Here is a 6,370-nt window from a genome sequence, read left to right on the forward strand (position 1 = left end):
TGTTGCTGTTTCTCTGGTAGTTTTCCTGAGCTACTCTCTAATGATTTACAAAGGCTGAATGGAGTTCTTTTATTGATTAGTGCAGAGGAACTGTGATACTGTAATGCAATATATGGAAAGTGTGTACAGTGCCTAGCACATAAAAACACAATTGTTTGCAGTCATTATTATTTAGTTCATGACTTGTATTTTCTGTCTGGTCATCTGGAACTTGAGAAATACCCACATGCTTTTATTCTTTTACATAACCCTTTGGACCTTTTGTGACATAATCGAGATTTGCTATGTGTCTTTACCTTTGGGAGTAGCATGAACATTTTATTTCTTTGGTTGGATTATTGAGTAGATGAATATTTTCCACTGTCATCAAAGCATACTTTAATTTAAAAGGAACCTAAGCACATTTATTCCCTTAAAAGAAAAATCAAACAAAAAACCCCTTTCTGTAAACCTTTTCTCATTGTAATAATGTTAGGAATTAGTTGGACAGTTAGGTGGTCTGGACCAGAGTCCCCAACAAGAAAACATGGAAACAGGATAGCTAAGACAAAACAGTACAAACATCCTATTTTGCACTAGCATTTTGTTTTGCAGCCTTTGTAGAAAAGACTTCTGCAAGATGTTTTAAAATGAAACAAATCATCTGTCACTATCTTGAGCTGGGGCAGTTAAGACATAAGTCCCCATATGTTAGCTCAAAAAGGCCATCAGCACATAAGCATTAACCTAATAGGTAGACAGATGCGTGATCAAAGCCCTGATCAGCATGCCTTAGAACACTATGGTTGCTTAAAATAGTTCTGCAAAAGTGCTCATAAAAACCCCTAGACTTAGAAACTCCGAGCAACACTCTCAGGTCCCCTCCCTCTTTGGGTGTTTTGTACTATCGTTCAATAAACTCTGCTTTGCTGGTTACCACTCTTCGTCTGGTCTACCTCTTCATTCTTCGTAGTGGCATGACCGAGAACCTTGGGCATTAAAAGAAAAGAAATCCCGAAATATTTTCTTGGGAGTTCATCCAGGATCTCCACCATCTTAAAGGACATCTAACTGTGAGTAGCAGGAAGCGTCTCTCTCTCTCCATTTTGTTAAAACAGTGGACAACCATCAGTCATGTAAGAGCAGATTAGCATGCCAGTCATTCTCAAATCTCGGGTGACAGGCTCTCTGGGCTTCTTTCTGATGGATCGCCCAACATATGTTGGGAATATCAGTTCAATTAGGACTCAGAACTCGCTTCAGGCTGGATCACTGGATGTGAGGGACCTAGAGGAAACTGAGCAGCAATTGAGGGGTCCTGATCAAGACTATCCTTTGGTGGACACCCGAAGGCTCTCTGAGGGACCTGGCTCTTTACATGCCCATCCAGGCATCAAGAGAAAAACCCCTCTACTGCTCTTTTCTCGGACATCCTCTTGCAGATGGTTCAGGCAACCTCCAAGGGATCACACACACAGTTCCCTGTCATGATGAGGAACAGCCTTCCTCCTCAGCCATCTGCCCTGTGGTGTCATCTCTGACTCAACTCCTTACCCGGGTACCGGGTCAGATGGAAGGGTGTATTACTATACTGACCAGAAGGGCTGGCAACCAAGGCTTCCTCAGGGGCCTGGCCCATGCTGTGCATCAGGAAGCACCCCCCACCTGCACCGCTTTAATCCCTATATTAGATCACTGGCACCATCTCCTCTGTGCATAGATGGAGAAGAAATGTGGGTGCTCTTTCTGCATAAATGATGGATAGGATCCAATCCCCACAAGCCTAGGTCTGTATTACCTACCTGAAGGAGTACTCACACATGGTGGCAGGTGCCATTTTACTACACCTGACAAATTGTTATTCCCCTATCTATACTTTAAGGTAGACCTCCCCCCAAATTGGTTTCACCACCTACAGGAAGGAATGGCAAAACAGGCCTGGTAAACTAATGTCTACCCAGGCAGCTTCTGTCTCCCCAAGTTCCCCATCATATCCCTCCAAAAGGTGGACTTTACTAGTCTCCTCTTGTGGCTATGCCAGATGGGACAATTTTGTTATTCCATCATGCCAACTTTCAACAAGCCAAAAGGCCATCAACTACTCAGGGAGATTTAATAAGTTATAATTGGTACCCCTCAAGTCCCATGGGTAGGAAACGAGGGGACAAAAAAGAAAAAGATTAGGGAACCAAGGGTCAGTTTCTAGAGGTAGGGCCAAGCCTGGGTAAGCACAACTACTCCCAGCACCTTGCAGAATTGAGGGGCCTTGGTTGTCAGTCACATCAACAGCCCAGGCCATCAGATCAGGAAAGGTCTTCCTGATCTATTATAAAAAACTGACTTAAGGGATGCCTTTTCTTCTCTTCCTATAGATGGGCTACTGCAATTCCCTGACCAACACCAGTATTCCTTTAAGATGCATCCTGAATATCTGGAAACATTTTGACCCACAAACCTTGAAGAAAGGACAACTTACTTTCTTTTGTTCCAAGACATGGCCACAATATAAATTGGAGGAGACATAGCCACCTGAGGGAAGTGTCAATTATAATACTATTTTAAAATTAGACTTGTTTTGCAAATATGAGGGAAAGTGGAGAGAAGTACCCTATGTAGAATGTTTCTGGGCCTTAAAGGAAAATAAGGGCCTGTGCCAGCAGTGTAGGATTGATTCCAGCTTCCTGGCTGCTCTTTCCTGTGGCTGGCCACTTGGGGAAGGGCGGGGAGGGGGACAAAGGACTACCACACCCACACCAAAGGTAGATAGGCAAATGGCACTCTCGCAGAGAATCATCCACCCCTAGACTCTCCTTCCCCATGGCCTCAAGTTGTTTGTTGGGGTCTTAGTTCAGTTCCCTCTACCTGGAACTTGTACTGGTGCTCGGGGGCTCTATCCCTTCCAAGAACATGTACCTGGAAAAGGACCGAGGGAAAGGACTGCTGCTATGGCTAGGGTATGGGAGCCCTTTTCATTGCAAGACTTGAGACAAAGGGGGACCTTGGAAAATTTTCCAACAACCCAGACAAATATATTGAAGCTTTCCAAAATCTCACGTGTTTGAATTAACATGGAAGGATGCATTGCTCTCATTAAATCAAACCCTCTCCAAGGCAGAGAAATGTGGGGTCCTGGCCACCACCGAAAAATATGGAGACAAACAGCAACTTCATTACCAGGGCATGGGTGAACCCTTGGGTGGCTTCCAGTTCCCAAATGGAGCCCACACTGTCCTTGCCCAGTATCCCAATTGGAACCTAATGATCCCCTGAAAAACTGGTACCAAGCTCACTTCCAGGCTTGCATCCTTAAGGGATTAAGAAGGTCAAAGATTAATTAAGCCTCTGAATTATGCCAAGTTGCCCACTGTCACCATAATTCAAGAGGAAAACCCAACAGCCTTCTTAGGTTGAGAGAGGCTCTCATTAAATACGGCTATCTCCCCCAATTCTCCCGAGGCAGAGATCATTCTCAATGACAAATCTCTGAACCAGTCAGCCCTAGATACTCGATAAAAGTTGGTTGTTGGACCAGAGGGGATCCTAGAAGGGCATTTATGAGCTGCTAACCAGATCTTTTACAACCAGGCCCAAAAGGAGAGTAAGGAACAAGGAACAAGAAAAGAGACTAAGAAAGAAGTCCAAGACCCTAGTTCCAACCTATATATGCTTACCAACTTGGCCCCTCAAGGCTCTGCTACTAAATGCCTCTAAAGTGGCCACCCATGGCACTGGAAGTGAGAATGTCCTCAAAGGCAAAAATCAAAGCCCTGCAACCCCGTCCTACACGTGGAGGAGGACACTGGGAATCTGAATGCCCTTGGGAATCTCAATCTGCAAGTGCTCAGACAACCGGCACCCCCAACAGGGACTGGTGGGGCCCAGGGTTCTTCACGGTGACTCCCCAAGAACAGCTTATCAATGGAAACCCAGAGCCTCACGTAATTCTGGAGATAGAAAACCAGTCCATTTCCTTCTCGATACTACTTTCCACTCCAGGCCAACTGTCTAACCACAGCATTGTTGTTAAGGGTATCACTGGACAGCCCATAACCAGATTTTTTTCACACCCATTGGGATGCACTTGGGGAGTTCCAATTTTCTCTTGCACCTTCTTGATGCCTGAGAGCCCCACACATAATATCTCTGTAGAGATATTATGTCCAGTCTGGAAACTCTCATACTTTTACCCACTGGACTGTGTGTATATACATATACAGGTATACATACATACATATATATATATATATATATACACACACACACATATATATTGGTACAGAAGTACCAGATTTATTAATTTTTATTAACATATAATGTATTATTAGCCCCAGTGGTACAGGTCTGTGAATAGGCAGGTTTACACACTTCACAGCACTCACCATAGCACATACCCTCTCCAATGTCCATACCCCAACCACCTTCTCCCTAACCCCCTTCCCCCAGCAAATCTGTTTGTTTTGTGAGATTAAGAATCTCTTATGGCTTGTCTCCCTCCCCATCCCATCTTGTTTCATTTTTTCCTTTCCTACCCCCCAAGCCCCCCACATGGCCTCTCAAATTCTTCTATCAGGAAGATCATATGATAATTGTCTTTCTCTGATTGACTTATTTCACTCAGCACGATACTCTCTAGTTCTATCCATGCCGTTGCAAATGGCAAGATTTCATTTCTTTTGATGGCTGCATAGTATTCCATTGTATACATATACCACTTCTGCTTTATCCATTCATCTGTTGATGGACATCTAGGTTCTTTCCATAGTTTGGCTATTGTGGACATTGCTGCTATAAACATTTGGGTGCATGTGCCCCTTCGGATCACTACATTTGTATCTTTAGGTTAAATAAGCAGTAGTGAGATTGCTGGGTCATAGGGTAGTTCTATTTTCAACTTTTGGAGGAACTTCCATGCTATTTTCCAGAGTGGTTGCACCAGGATGCATTCCCACCAATAGTATAGGAGGGTTCCCCTTTCTCTGTATCCTCGCCAGCATCTGTCATTTCCTGACTTGTTAATTTTAGCCATTCTGGCTGGTGTGAGGTGGTATCTCATTGTGGTTTTGATTTTGGATTTCCCTGATGCCAAGTGATGTTGAACACTTTTTCATGTGTCTATTAGCCATCTGGATGTCTTCTTTGCAGAAACATCTGTTATGTCCTCTGCCCATTTCTTGATTGGATTACTTGTTCTTTCGTGTTGAGTTTGATAAGTTCTTTATAGGTTTTGGATACTAACCCTTTATCTGATATGTCATTTGCAAATATCTTCTCTCATTCTGTCAGTTGTCTTTTGGTTTTGTTGGCTATTTCCTTTGCTGTGCAAACTTTTGTTCTTGATGAAGTCCCAATAGTTCATTTTTGCCCTTGCTTCCCTTGCCTTTGCCGATGTTTCTAGGAAGAAGTTGCTGCAGCTAAGGTCAAAGAGGTTGCTGCCTGTGTTCTCCTCAAGGATTTTGATGGATTTCTTTCTCACATTGATGTCTTTCATCCATTTTGAGTGCATTTTCATGTGTGGTGTAAGGAAATGGTCCAGTTTCATTTTTCTGCAGGTGGCTGTCCAATTTTCCCAACACCATTTATTGACGAGACTGTCTTTTTTCCATTGGACATTCTTTCCTGCTTTGTCAAGGATCAGTTGACCATAGAGTTGAGGGTCTATTTCTGGGCCTCTATTCCATTGATCTATGTGACTGTTTTTGTGCCAGACCATACTGTCTTGAGGATGACAGCTTTGTAATAGAGCTTGAAGTCTGGAATTGTGATGTCACCAACTTTGGCTTTCTTTTTCAATATTTCCCTGGCTATTCGAGGTCTTTTCTTGTTCCATACAAATTTTAGGATTATTTGTTCCATTTCTTTGAAATAATGGATGGGATTTTGATAGGGATTGCATTAAATGTGTAGATTGTTTTAGGTAGCATAGAAATTTTCACAATATTTGTTCTTCCAATCCATGAGCATGGAACATTTTTCCATTTCTTTGTGTCTTCCTCAATTTCTTTCATGAGTACTTTATAGTTACCTGAGTGCAGATTCTTTGCCTCTTTGGTTAGGTTTATTCCTAGGTACCTTATGGTTTTGGGTGCAATTGTATATGGGATTGACTTCTAAATTTCTCTTTCTTCTATCTTGTTGTTGGTGTATAGAAATGCAACTGATTTCTGTGCATTGATTTTATATCCCACTTTACTGAATTCCTGTACAAGTTATAGCAGATTTGGAGTGGAATCTTTTGGGTTTCCCACATAAAGCATCGTATCATCTGCAAAGAGTGATAGTTTGACTTCTTTGCCAATTTGGATGCCTTTAATTTCTTTTCATTGTCTGATTGCTGAGGCTAGGACTTCTAGTACTATGTTGAAAAGCAGTGGTGATAATGGACATCCCTGCC

This window comes from Lontra canadensis, unplaced genomic scaffold (assembly GCF_010015895.1).
Source record: "Lontra canadensis isolate GAN:19392208 unplaced genomic scaffold, GSC_riverotter_1.0 scaffold479, whole genome shotgun sequence".
NCBI classification, from domain to species: domain Eukaryota; kingdom Metazoa; phylum Chordata; class Mammalia; order Carnivora; family Mustelidae; genus Lontra; species Lontra canadensis.